Source organism: Ovis aries, chromosome 3 (assembly GCF_016772045.2).
Source record: "Ovis aries strain OAR_USU_Benz2616 breed Rambouillet chromosome 3, ARS-UI_Ramb_v3.0, whole genome shotgun sequence".
In the NCBI taxonomy this organism is placed as follows: Eukaryota; Metazoa; Chordata; class Mammalia; order Artiodactyla; family Bovidae; genus Ovis; species Ovis aries.
Window position 1 is genome coordinate 127,601,478 of NC_056056.1, and position 14,624 is coordinate 127,616,101.

General features: G+C 37.9%; 1 long non-coding RNA gene and 1 other non-coding gene across 2 annotated transcripts in view; both read right to left on the minus strand.

The window, feature by feature from the left end:
• Positions 1-2,208: 2,208 nt before the first annotated feature.
• The window catches only part of LOC105607925 (uncharacterized), a 42,096-nt gene continuing 29,680 nt past the window's right edge, over positions 2,209-14,624 (minus strand). Inside the window, exons 3-5 of the long non-coding RNA XR_001039063.5 lie at positions 13,248-13,329; positions 12,025-12,085; positions 2,209-9,699 (exon numbers count right to left, since the gene is read on the minus strand). This is a non-coding gene — a long non-coding RNA (uncharacterized LOC105607925). The remainder of the gene's footprint in view (positions 9,700-12,024; positions 12,086-13,247; positions 13,330-14,624) is intronic.
• TRNAR-ACG (transfer RNA arginine (anticodon ACG)) lies at positions 3,200-3,271 on the minus strand. The gene has a single exon. It is a non-coding gene; the product is annotated as a tRNA-Arg (tRNA).

Below are 14,624 nucleotides of genomic sequence, written 5' to 3' on the forward strand. Positions count from 1 at the left end.
TTACTTGATTATTAATTATTCACTTAATGACTATTATTCCAAATAATAATAAAGTCTGAAAAACCACATGGTAGTTATTTTTTTAATATATTTAAAGAAACTTAGCATATTAAAAAACGGAGACATCATTTTGCCAACAAAGGTTCATATAGTCAAAACTATGGTTTTTCCAGTAGCCGTGTATGGATGTGAGAGTTGGACTGTAAAGAAGGCTGAGGGCCAAAGAATTGATGCTTTCAAACTGTGATGCTGAAGAAGACTCTTGAGGGACACTTAAACAGCATGGAGATCAAGCTAGTCAATCCTAAAGGAAATCAACCTTGAATATTCACTGGAAGGACTGATGCTAAAGCTGAAGCTCTAATACTTTGGCCACCTGATTGGAAGAGTGACTCATTGGAAAATATTCTGATGCTGGGAAAGATTTAGGGCAGGAAGAGAAGGGTGTGACAAAGGATGAGATGTTTGGATGGTACCACTGACTCAATGGTCATGAATTTGAGCAAACTCCAGGAGATTGTGAAGGTCAGGGAAACCTAGTGTGCTGCAGTCCATGGGGTCACAAAGAGTCAGACACAACTTAACAATATGTTTAAGTAAATCACTAGTATAGTTAACTCCTTAAATTCGCATTGCTTACTATCAATGAGAAAGGCTTTAGTCTTTTGGAAAATATTTAGTAACCTTATCCAGTGCTTTTGAAACCAAATTTCAATACTTTATACTTAATTTGATATTAGTAATAGTTAATCCATAACAGATAATGGGCATATAGATATTTGAGGTTTTCCTATGTGAGGCCCCATTAGTTCGTTGGGACCGGGTCAGAAACATGTCCCTAGTTTTCCATGTTTGTGAAGTCATTCAAATCTCTTTCTCAGTGTCACAGACATCCCCAATAACAGCAATCTAATGGCACCCCACTCCAGTACTCTCACCTGGAAAATCCCATGGACGGAGAAGCCTGGTGGGCTGCAGTCCATGGGGTTGCTAGGGGTCGGACAAGACTGAGAGACTTCACTTTCACTCTTCACTTTCATGCATTGGAGAAGGAAATGGCAACCCACTCCAGAGTTCTTGCCTTGAGAATCCCAGGGACGGGGGAGCCTGGTGGGCTGCCGTGTATGGGGTCGCACAGAGTTGGACACGACTGAAGCAACTTAGCAGCAGCAGCAGCAGCAAAGACTAGACTAGTCTTACTTTCTTTGTGTTAAATCTACTCTGTATGGATCCTGGGCTAGTTACCTACAATGCTCTTATTGGATAAAGTTACCTGGAATGTTATATTCTAATGCCTTGTAAATCCAGCATTGGTGGTGGTTGGTTAGTCACTAAGTCATGTTTGACTGTAGTCTTCCAGGCTCCTCTGTCCATGGGATTTCCTAGGCAAGAATACTGGAATGAATTGCCATTTTCAACTCCAGAGTATCTTCCTGACCCAGGGATCGAACATGAGTCATCTGCAGTACAGGTGGATTCTTTACCAACTGAGCCTCCAGAGAAGCCTTAAATCCAACTTTAGACTTGCCTAATAGATTCCTTTAATATTGCTCTATCTTATTTACAAGGTTGCCCTTTAATATTTTCTTTAACAGTGAAGACTCTTACCTATACGTATACTTAGAAATTTCTTAGGTCAGGTTCATCAGAAAGTAGATCCTAAGACACATCTTTCTGGCATGAGGTTGATTGGAAAAATATCTCAGAAACAACCCTTGTAAAGGAGAGAGGGAAGCAGAATTGTAAGGGAGAAAGGGAAGACACCCTTATAAGGGAGAGAGGGCAGACAGAAAAAGCTGAACTGTGTTGAGGTCACGACTGCGATACTGGCAGATCCGATAGAAAGCTCTAGAGCTGAGTGAACTTTAGACTTGACTCCAATTCAGCAAAGCAGCTGAACTCCTGTACCCCAATAGCAGCCAGATAGTGTGTAAGTTGTCTTTGAGAAGTGACTTGACCTTGTGCAAGGTAACTTGACCATAGGACCACCTTGTGGACCATCCGGTGACAAAAGTTCTGGCAGCGCAGAAATCAGTGCCTCTGTACTAAAGGGGAGACCTGAGCAATGACTCACAACATCCACCACAAGAGCTTCCTATCCTATAATATAGGAAAATGCAAACTGAATTTTTATATGAATCAAGTTCACATTTTCCATTATTTTGAAAGCGTCTTTGTAATTGTGTATCTCACTAAACCACGAGTTGATTGAAGGTCAGGGACAGGACTTTTCCACTTTTAATTTCTGACATCTGGCATGTATATAGCTGTTCAAAAATTGTTAAAATATTGAAATTAAAAAACTGGACATTTGACACAAGTCCATAATTAAGCAAATTACAAAAGATTAATGATACAATTGAACTTTGAGCAAACATTAGGGTTACTGGGCCCTCCATATACTTGGGTTCTCTGTACCCAAATTTCCTTTATATCTGCAGATTCAATGAATCACAGATAGTGTGGTTAAGTAATATGTATTGAAAAAAATGCATAAGTAGACCCTTGAAGTTCAAACCTCTATTGTTCACAGGACAGCTTAGCACAGTTCAGTCACTTAGCCGTGTCCAACTATTTGCAACCCCATGGACTGCAGCAGGTCAAGCTTCCCTGTTCATCACTAAGTCCTGGAGCATGCTCAAACTCATGTCCATGGAGTTGGTGATGCCATCCAACCATCTTATCCTCTGTCGTCCTCTTTGCCTCCTGCTTTCAATCTTTCCCAGCATCAAGGTCTTTTCAAATGAGTAAGTTCTTTGCATCAGGTGGCCAAAGTATTGGAACTTCAGCTTCAGCATCAGTCCTTCCAATGAATATTCAGGACTGATTTCTTTTAGGATGGACTGGTTGGGTCTCCTTGCAGTCCAAGGACTCTCAAGAGTCTTCCTCGGCACCACAGTTCAAAAGCATCAATTCTTCAGTGCTCAGCTTTGTTTATGGTCCAACTCTCACATCCATACATGGCTACTGGAGAAATCATAGCTTTGACTAAACGGATCTTGGTCAGCAAAGTAATGTCTCTGCTTTCTAATATGCTCTCTAGGTTGGTCATAGTTTTCTTTCAAGAAGCAAGTGAAGTGGCTCAGTCATGTCCAGTTCTTTGCGACCCCATGGACTGTAGACTACCAGGCTCCTCCATCCATGGGATTTTCCAGGCAAGAATACTAAAGTGGGTTGCCATTTCCTTCTCCAGAGGATCTTCCTGACCCAGGGATCGAACCTGGGTCTCCTGCATCGTAGGCAGATGCTTTACCATCTGAGCCACTGGGGAATTTCATGGCTGCAGTCACCATCTGCAGTGATTTGGGAGCCCAAGAAAATAAAGTCTACACTGTTTCCATTGTTTCCCCACCTATTTGCCATGAGTGATGGGACTGGATGCCATGATCTTTGTTTTTTGAATGTTGAGTTTTAAGCCAACTTTTTCACTCTCCTCTTTCACTTTCATTAAGAGGCTCTTTAGTTCCTCTTCTCTTTCTGCCTTAAATATGGTGTCATCTGCATATCTGAGGTTATTGAAATTTCTCCTGGCGATCTTGATTCCAGCTTGTGCTTCCTCCTCCAGCCTGGCATTCTGCATGATGTACTCTGCATATAAGTGAAATAAACAGGGTGACCATATACAGTCTTAACAAACTCATTTCCCAATTTGGAACCAGACCATTGTTCCATGTCCATTTCTAACTGTTGCTTCTTGACCTGCATACAGATTTCTCCAGAGGCAGGTCAGGTGGTCTGGTATTCCCACAGCTTTAAGAATTTTCCACAGTTTGTTGTGATCAACACAGTCAAAGGCTTTGGCATAGTCAATAAAGCAGAAGTAGATGTTTTCCTGGAACTCTCTTTCTTTTTTGATGATTCAGCGGATGTTGGCAGTTTGATCTCTGGTTCCTCTGCCTTTTCTAAATCCAGCTTGAATATCTGAAAGTTCACAGTTCATGTACTGTTGAAGCCTGGCTTGGAGAATTTTGATTGAGCATTACTTTGCTAGCGTGTGAGATGAGTGCAATTGTGTGATAGTCTGAGCATTCTGTGGCATTGCCTTTCTTTGGGATTGGAATGAAAACTGATCATTTCCAGTCCTGTGGCCACTGCTGAGTTTTCCAAATTTGCTGGCATACTGAGTGCAGTACTTTCACAGCATCATCTTATAGGATTTGAAAGAGCTCAGCTTGAATTCCATCACTTCCACTAGCTTTGTTCATGGTTATCCTTGAGTTCACACTCAAGGATGTCTGGCACTCTGTTCAAGGGACAACTGTATATAAAAATCACAAATTTAGTTAAAAGACTTATACATGACTGTTTATATATTATAGCATTTTGTTATCAAATGTGATGAACTGTAATCTAACCCAAGGATTTTCAAGCATGCTAACACTTAAGGGGTGAGGAAAGAGGTAGCTGATTCTCCCCTAATCCTCCCCTGCATCTGCAACAATACTGAAATTTTATGTCCACATCATCCCTTCACTGAAAAAAAAAGTCCATAAAGAGCTAATGGTCCTCAATAGTTATTTCATATAACTGTTGGAAAAAAACACAGTGCTTTAACCTGTGAAGGCTGCTCTAACAAATGTCAGAGATTGGATGGCTTATAAACAACAGACATTTATTTCTTACTCTTCTGGTGGCTGGGATGTCCAAAATCAAGGCTCCAGAGACCATATATTTGGTGAGGACTTGCTTCCTGGTTCATGGACGATTGTAGTTTTGCTATAACCTACATGGCAGAAGGGGCAAGGGACCTTCTCTGTCACTTGATTTATAAGAGCACTACTCCCCATCATGAGGGAATCACCCTTATGATCTAATCACTCTCAAAAGTCCCACCTCTTAATGCCATCACCTTGGGAATTAGATTTCAATATATGAGTTTTGAGGGGCTACAACCATTGAACTTATAACAGGCTTTATTATAATTTCTCATATTTACAAACAGCTCTAAAGTAAAACAGTTACAAGAATATATAAATTAGACATTATCATGTCATTTTTTCAAAAAAATGGCTGCTTACAAGTTTCACAAACATTTTAAAAATATTGTGTCTAGTTTCTTAAGATGAAATACATGCACTTAATGCTGTAAATTTCTTCCCATCACTGCTTTTTACTGCATTCCACAAATTTTCATAAGTTGTCTTTATATTTTCATTCTCTTCAAGTAATTTTAAACAATTATCTTCTTTGGCTCAAACATTTGTCTTCTCAAACCTTAAAGTAATTAAAAAGTATGTTGCCTAACTTCAAATATTTGGGGACTTGACATGTATCTTTCTGTTTGACTTGTACTGTAATCCCTTTAGGTCTGAAAGCATACTCTGTGTTTTTCTATTCTCTTAAATTTGTTAAGACATATTTTATGTCCTCCCAGAGTGTGGTCAGTCATGATGAATGTTCTATGTGAGCTTGTGAAGGATGTGTACCTTGCTGTTGTTGGCTGAAGTCGTCCATAAATGTCAGTTGGTTCACATTAATTGATAGTGTTTTTCAGGTAAAAGATATTCTGATTTTCTGCCTGATGGTCAGTCAGTTGCTGAAAGAACAGTGTTGAAGTCTTCAGCTACAGTAATGAATTTGTCTATTTTTCCCTTTCATCTTATCAGTTTTTGCCTCTTTTTTTTTTTTTTTTGGTACACACTCTTGTTAGGTATACACATTAAAGAGAAATTAAAATTGACTTCTTTATCATTATATAATGCCCATTTATCCATGATAACTTTCCTTCTTCTGAAGTATGCTTTATTTGGAATCAATACAGTTACTTTAGTTTTCTTTTGATTATTGTTAGCACAACGTCTATTGCTCCATCCTTTTTAACCAATTGGAGATTTTATTTTTAAAGCTGACTTCCATCAGACAACACAAATTGAGTCTTGCTTTTATACCTATTCTGACAATCTTTGAATTTAAATTGGTGCTCTGACCATCCACGTTGAGAGTTATTCTTAATACAGTTGGATTAATATCTAACATGTTTGTAACTTTGTTCTATTCATTTAATTTGTTCTTTTTCCCCCTTTTCTGCCTTGTCTGCTACGAAATGAACATCCAATATGACTCCCTTTTACTTCACACCTTAGCACAAAAAAATAGTTCTTTAAAATGTTGCATTTGCCTTAGATTTTCCAATATACATTTTAACTGCCCTGTCTGATAGTCTTTATATATATATATGTATGTATATGTATATATATAATTTTTTTAATTTACTTATTTACTCATGGCTGTGATGGTTCTTTGTGGTTGCTGCTGCTTGGGCTTTTCTCTGGTTTTGGTGGTCAGGGGCTACTCATGGGGCCTCCCTTTAAGGTAGCTCCTCTGGTTTCTGAGCCCAGGCTCCAGGTCATGTGGGCTCAGTAGTTGCAGCTCCTGGGCTTTAGAGCATAGGCTCAACTGTTGTGATGCTTGGACTTAGTTGCTCCATGGCACGTATGGTCTTCCTGGATCAAGGATTACCACGTTTCCCGCCTTGGCAGGTGGACTTTTTTTTTTTTTTTTACTACTGAGCCATCAAGGAAGCCTTCCAATATGCATTTTTAATCAATCTAATTGTTATTAAAATGATACTAGACCACTTCACTTGTAGCAACAGAATATTTCCAATCCCTCTTTCTTCTCCCTGTGACATTGCTGTCATTCATTATTTATCCATAGGCTTACTCACAGAGAACATTGTTACTATTATTACTTGAAACACAGTTATCTTTCATATTAAATAAGAATAAGAAAAATACAATTTAAAAAAATTTTTTAAAAAAATTTTCTCTGATATGCTCTTTTCCTTTAAGTAGATTCAAGTTTGTAGTGTATATCATCTTCCTTCTGATTAAGAAATCTTTTAACTTTTTTTTGCATACAGGTGTGCTAATAATGGGGTTTCTCTCATAGCTCAGTTGGTAAAGAATCCGCCTTCAATGCAGGAGACCCTGGTTGAATCCCTAGGTCAGGAAGATCCGCTGGAGAAGGGATAGGCTACCCACTCCAGTATTCTTGGGCTTCCCTTGAGACTTAGCTGGTAAAGAATCCACCTGCAATGTGGGAGACCTGGGTTTGATTCCTGGATTGGGAAGATACCCTGGAGAAGGGAAAGGCTACCCGCTCCAGGATTCTGGCCTGAAGAATTCCATGGATTGTATAGTCCATGGGGTTGCAAAGAGTCAGACACGACTGAGCTACTCACACTATGCTAATGATGAATTCCTTCAGTTTTTGTTTGTCCTAGGAAGTTTTTATATTTCTCTTTCACTTTAGAGAGTAATCTTTCTGGATACAGAATTCTTGACTGGTTCTTTTTATTTTTCTTTTAACATTGAAGATTTATCCTACCTTCTTTCTTGCATAATTTCTGACAAAAAGTCCATTGTATCTTTGTTCCTTTGTAGGTAAGTTGCATTTTCCCTTCTCTAGATTCTTTTAAGATTTTTTTTTTCTGTCTTTCTCTCTTTATTTTGGAGGATGCTGCTACTGCTAAGTCGCTTCAGTCGTGTCCAACTCTGTGCGACCCCATAGAAGGAAGCCCACCAGGCTCCCACATCCCTGGGATTCTCCAGGCAAGAACATTGGAGTGGGTTGCCATTTCGTTCTCCAATGTGTGAAAGTGAAAAGTGAAAGTGAAGTCGCTCAGTCTTGTCCGACCCCGAGCGACCCCATGGACTGCAGCCCACCAGGCTCCTCCATCCATGGGATTTTCTGGGCAAGAGTACTGGGGTGGGTTGCCATTGCTTTCTCCATTTGGAGGATGAGGGTTTCTAAATATTATGTATGTGGAAGTAGTGTTTTGGTACTTATTTTTGTTCTGACTTTCCTGGATGTGTGGTTTGGTGTCTATCATAAAGTTTGGGAGCTTCTCAGCCATTATTACTTCAAATATTCCTTTCTTATTGTGGTATGCCAGTTATGTGTATGTTATATCTTTTGACATTATTCCACAGTTTTTGGATGTTCTGGGTTTGGGTTTTTTTCCCTTCTTTTTGAATTTCATTTTGGGAAATTTATATTGATCTGTCTTCAAGCTCACTGACTCTTTCCTCAGATTTATCTAGTTTATTGGTGAACTTATCATAGGCATTCTTAATATCTGTTATAAGGTTGGGGATTTCTAGCATTTCCTTTTAATTCTTTCTCAGAGTTTGTAGCTCTGTGCTTACTTTACCCAAGTGTTCTTTCACATTATCTAACTTTTAAAATTAGAGCTCATAATGTTTGGTCAAGAGTTTTTAAAAATCTCCTGTGATAATTTTAACATCTGTGTTACATTTGAGTCTAGTTCTGAAGCTTACTTTATCTCTTTAGACTATTTTTTCTTGCTTTTTGTCATATATTAAACAAAGATTACACATCCCCTTCCCATTCCAGAGCCTTGAAGGGATCTTCACCAGATCTTCAACTGAAATCTGGTAGAGTTTCTAGAGGTAAAGCCCACAAAAGGTCCCCTAAGACCTCAAAACCAAAGACTTTCTCATTTTCATGCTAAATCACAAAATTACTACTTAAATGTTGGCCCTGATGCTGGGAAAGATTGAGGGCAGGAGAAGAAGGAAGTGACAGAAGATGGGATGATTGGATGGCATCACCAACTCAATGGACATACATATGAGCAAACTCTGGGAGATAGTGAAGGACAGGGAAGCTGTAGTCCATGGAATCACAAAAAGTCAGACATGACTTACTGACTAAACAACAAACAACAACAGGTAATTTATAGCTACCTCTGCTTCTGATCTAGTTAGCGGATTCCAACTGCAAATCCTCGAATTCATCTCTCTAAGGAAAGGACAACCCACTCCAGGATTCTTGCTTGTGAAATCCCATGAACAGAGGAACCTGGCAGGTATAGTCCACAGGGTTGCAAAGAGGCAGACTGAGAAACTAAACAATAACAACAAAGCCAGTATAGTATTTTCCCTGAAACCTGCATTTTCTGATGGGTTCAAGAAAAGTCATTAATATTCTTTTTAAAAATTGTAATAGCGGTTATTTCCAAGCTCTTTACATGTTATTGCTAAAACTGGAAACCTCTTCGTTCTTTTAGGTGAGGGAACTTTGTCTTTCTTTCTAGTTTCCAGATTTCTATTGCTGTAGTCTTAGTTCTTCTTTTCATTGTCCTTTTTTGATGTTGACTCATTTTGTTAACATTTTTTTGGGATTTGGTGAAAAGTAGAGGTTAATACATTTGTTCAATTTCCCACCCAATTATTTCAACTTTACCATTATATTCCCTCAGAACTCCATGAGTCATAGTTTCCTCAACTAGGTCAATAAGTATATTAGTTCCTAGAATCATTACTTTGATCACTTTAGTATATTCAGGGCCAAGACAGTGCTTGGTAAATAGTAAGTACCTCAAAAATTTGTTCTGAGTGAATGGGTAGATGACTAAATGGCTGAATGAATGAATGGCTACTTTCTTGACTTCAGTTACAGGTATGCCAAGAAGAGTCTTCTCTTCAAACCACCTCCTCATTGGTCTGCTTGTGCTGGAAGCTCCTTTGGAGTTTCATAGGTGTCGGTCTGAAAGCATTTTCTTGTTTCTGGAGTTATGTGTTCATGTTGAATGATGGGAGAAATGACAGAGAAGACAATATCATGTAACATTCCAGCAGAAAATTTGCAGGAACCTAAACAAAATTGTTTGAAAACTGTCAAAACTGGCTGAAGTCAAATATTTGTCTTGATGAGATATTCTTCTTGTAATACCTTGAAAGGAAAGCAAAATGTCTTTAATATTATTTTTTTTCTTATCACAATTATACTTGCAAATATTTTTAAAATGCTAAATTATTACTTTTACTGAAGAATTTCCATATCTCATTTGTTACTCTAATGTCTGGCACATAGAGGTTAATACATTTGTTCAATTTCCCATCCAATTATTTCAACTCTACCATTATATTCCCTCAGAACTATTATTTAATAAATACTATTTTCTAATTGATCCAGTGAGTGCATTCATTCACACCTGTACTGAGGGATGTGTATTTATTATAGATTTTTGCTCTAGAACAGAAGTTAGCAAATTTCTTCTAGGTAAAGGGCCAGGTATTAAATATTTTTGATTTGTGGGCCATAAATCCCTGTTGTAACTGTTCAGCTCTGAAATTGTGTTCAGCTCTGCAAAAGCAGCCACAGCCATGTGTAAATGAATAACATCATTGCATGCTAATAAAACTTTATTTAAAAAATTAAGAAGTGGACTGGATGAGCCATATACCCTGGCTTGGCTATCCCTACATTAGAGTCCAGATATTTGACCCAGGTATATACTCTATAATTTTATATTCCCCTTTCTGCTGAACATTCCTTCTGGGATGTACATAGGTACCTCAATCTCAGCATGCTGAAAACTGATTTTATCATTATTTACCTGCTTAAGTGTTCCCTGTATATTTTCTACCTCAAGAAATGACAAAACTTTCTCCTCAACTAATAAACAGTCTAAGATTTCCTATGTTCACTTAGGTGGTTTTTTTTTTTTTTTTTTTTTGGTTTTGTCTTGTTCCTTCATCTAGAATGCTTCTTTACTATCTTACTTTGTTTAATAGAGACCAATATCCCTTTCATTTTATAGGATAACATTTTAACAAGTGTGTGTGTGTGTGTGTGTGTGTGTGTGTGTGTGTGTGTGTTCAGTTGCTCAGTCATGTCTGACTCTTTGTGACCCTATGGCTTATAGCCCACCAGGCTTCTCTGTCCATGGGATTTTCCCAGCAAGATTACTGGAGTGGGTTACCATTTCCTCCTCTGAGTGATCTGCCCAAGCCAGGGATCAAATCTGTGTCTCTATCCCCTGCATCGCAGGCAGAGTCTTTACTGCTGAGCAACCAGGGAAGCTCCTGTTTTAAAAAGTAAGATACATGAAAATAGGATTTGAAATCACCTATGTTTTTAAAGACACATGACCATGATTTCCTTTAAATTTCATCACTGTGTTTCTATGACAGTGACTATGACTACATTTGGAAATAGTACAAAAAGTCAAAATTTGAAAAGTTGTGAATGTCAAATCTATACCCAAATGATCTTACCATACATCTTATCCCCATAATGAGTTTTGCTTTTTATATATGAAAGCATAAAGATAAGGAATATATTTATTCATGCATATGTAAAATTTTTATTTTTGAAATTTTATGTTTTATTGAGGGAACATAAAAATTGGTGGGTTAAGATTTTTATAATATTGTTTTGAGCATAACATTATATATTATTTAAATTATTAACTTGAGGTACCATATTTCTTACCAATTGGTCATCTTTTTCCCTCATTGCTTAATTTTGTAAGTAATTATTGACCAAACCTGCTTGTTCTCTAAAAGAAATCCATTTCCCCATGATGTTTGTGTGAACTGAACATGATGTTTGTGTGAGGCTATTAATCATGAAGACACATAATTTATGTATTTGGAGCGTGTGTGTGTGTATCTCAGTCACCGAGTCATGTCTGCCTCTTTTGCAACCCTACGGACTATAGCCCATCAGGCTCCTCTGTCCATGGGATTCTTCAGGCAAGAACACTGGAGTTGGTTGCCATTTCCTCCTCCAGGGGATCTTCTGGACCCAGGGATTGAACTTGCATCTCCTGCACTGGCAAACAGATTCTTTACCACTGAGCCACCTGGGAAGCCCTTATGTATTTGGACAGATGCATTAATGCATGTTTTCGCTTGAAGTTAAATTTAAACCCAGAAGATAACAGTAAATTTACTCAGCTGTATTTTTTTTCACATACAAAATTTGTAAAGTAAGCCTTTTAAAACATGAAATTCATGTTAAAGGGCCTAAAAATACTCATGGGTCATGATCTGGAGTGAGATATTCCTGGAGTCAGGGGAACATCCACATTCAGCTTTCAGTTCTTCAAAAATAGCTGTGAATTTGTGAAAACAATGTCTCCTATTTATTAATACCACCTTTATTTACCCTGTATGTGTTTTTCCTGGATGATTGCTCAAAATTTTGCAAGTTAGTCTGTGAATGAATACATAAGAAAATATTTATCACTAATCACATGCGCTCACTCACTTCAGGGAATTTCCATTTCATAGATGAGCGTGTTCCAGACACGTTTCATAAGTTGCTTCTCCTAGAGACATTGGTAGAGAAAGAAAACTCAGAAAACTCAGGTTAAATTGCCATCCCAGAAGTCCATGTTTTGTCTGAGAACAGAAGTAGGGGTCTTAGAGGGCAGAAGCCCTTTGAAATTCTTTCCAAATTTTAGCTTCCAGACAGCAAGGAGAGGCAATGGTGGCCAGAGAAGGGTGAATGAGCAAAAGAAAACATAAGGATCCAGAATTCTGGATCAATGCATAGCCAAACATCTCCCACAAACTGGTTTTAAAGAAGCAGTGAAAAGAATTGTGTACAGAAAAACTCCTGTAAAGTTCTAATGAATCACTGCAAATTGCTTTGAAGAGACCAAGTTTGATTCATACAATTTACAGTTTCTTAACACTATCCCACCTGAAGCCCATGATACTTTATGTTCTCTGGTTGGTGCTGGTTCCCTTCCAGGTAGAATCCAAATAAAAGGTACAATTTCTACTCAGGGGAGTGGACAAAAGGCAGCTCTACTTCAAAAGGTTAGCTTATGTCCTAAAGACTATAATTAGCCTAAACTATTAATAGTCATTTTTACTAGTTTCTAAAATAGAACAAGTTAGTCTTACTGTTGGATTTCTTCACAATAGGCTTTGGTTTAGTGCTAGATTAAAAGGTAGAGTTAAATGGACATGATACGTTGCTTTGGAGTTCTTTTACATTGGAGTAATCTGTATTTTGGTAACCAGTTTTTACTGACAGAGCCACAGAATGACAGTGTGGTTTAAAATTGCCTACAAAGCACAATGTGTTCATGAAAAAATGTTATAGAAATACTCTGCCTTTGTCATTTTATTCAGGGTCTCCAAAAGCTGGCATGTCACTGAGGTAAAAGGGTTGACTCTTCCATTGTCTTTTCACCAAAACCTACTATATAATATTTCTCAAAGTATATTAGTGGCAAACAACCCATTTACATCAAGATATCTTTCTTGCCACTCCTGCACAACTGGAATTCATGCCATGTCACCTTCTAATCCAGCCCTTAGATATTAGCCTTTGATTCAGTGCTTGTTCACTTAGGTACAGGAAGAGTGTGTTGTGGGCAAGAAGGGTTTGCCTTTCACATCTCGATTAGTGCCCTATTGCTGCTGTAACAAATGACCACAAATCAAATGGCTTGAAAGAACACAAATTTATTATTTTACCATTCTGGAGGTCAGAAACTTGAAATGGTCTCACTGGTCCAAAATGAAGATGCCAGCGGGGCCGTATTCCTTTCTGAAGACCCTAGGTTAGAATGGGAAAATCAGAACATTTGTGTCTTTTAGTAGTGCTATGGCTTATTAAACATCACAGGCTGTGTCTGGCATTGTGCTTGATTGCATGTTGTTGTCGCTAAGTCAGGTTTGACTCTTTTGTGACCACCGTGGACTATATAGCCCACCAGGCTCCTCTGTCCATAGAATTTCCCAGGCTAGAATACTGGAGTGAGTTGCCATTTTTCTTCTCCAGGGAATCTTCCCAACCCAGGGATTGAACCCATGTCCCCTGCATTGACAGTCAGGTTCTTTACCACTGAGCCAGGAGGGAAGTCCCTGTGCTCAACTAGATGGAGCTAAATGACTCTCAGTTCATAGACACTGGGGAGTGCTGCTCTATCCATTCTGTTTCTTTCCACTTTTATTCCAGACCTGCAAGTGGCAGCAAGTACTGATACGGGGGTTTGCCTCAGTAGACCTCAAATTTTCTTTCAATGGACTATGCTAATGTCTTAAGAGAGGTTGAGGGTGTATATAAAGAACAAAAGGCATTCCCAAACCTATTTGTCCATTATCCTAAGCCACATCTTCCAATACAGTTTTTACTAGCAATAAAATTGGCATATCCATCCTATCAATTTATCTCCTATATGTAAGCTGAGTTTTATTTGTGACTCTCATAAACATTTAATATTGCTTCTATGTAGAAGTTCTGGATCTATTCATATCACCAGCTGGGACTCAAACATAGATCTGATACTTGGTAAGGCCTTCCTTATTCTTAACCACAGTCACCTTTGGCTACATACTATAATTATTTTAAAGTTTAAATAATTTCATTAGCTATATCCCACACATAAAAGATGTTCAATAATTGTGAAATTTTCTCCTCCTGTTTTATGAGTAAAATGAGGATCAAATAAACTAGAAATCTTAAAATATTGCATAAGGTAATTTTTATATTAACCAGCCCTCAGCAAATAATTTTTAGTCTAAGAGGTGCCTGATTTTTTCATTCACTAATTGGTCCCTTTATTTATACATTCAATTAGCTTTTACTTTTTCAAGATAAATATAACATAACATGAATAAGACCAAATTTAGCTTTGAGAAGAACATTCATGTTTTTAAATCAGCAACATAGAAGAATGGAGTTCAGCTGTGTCCCTGTAACTCTCAAAGCTAATATTTCTATTTTTCCCTGATATAGAATAATGTAACCAAAGAAAATGAACTGCCTGAAACTTATAATAAATAATACCAACTCAGGTGTATAGCCGTAACTTTAACTTCTGTAACCCCAACATGAATTCATCCTTGTAT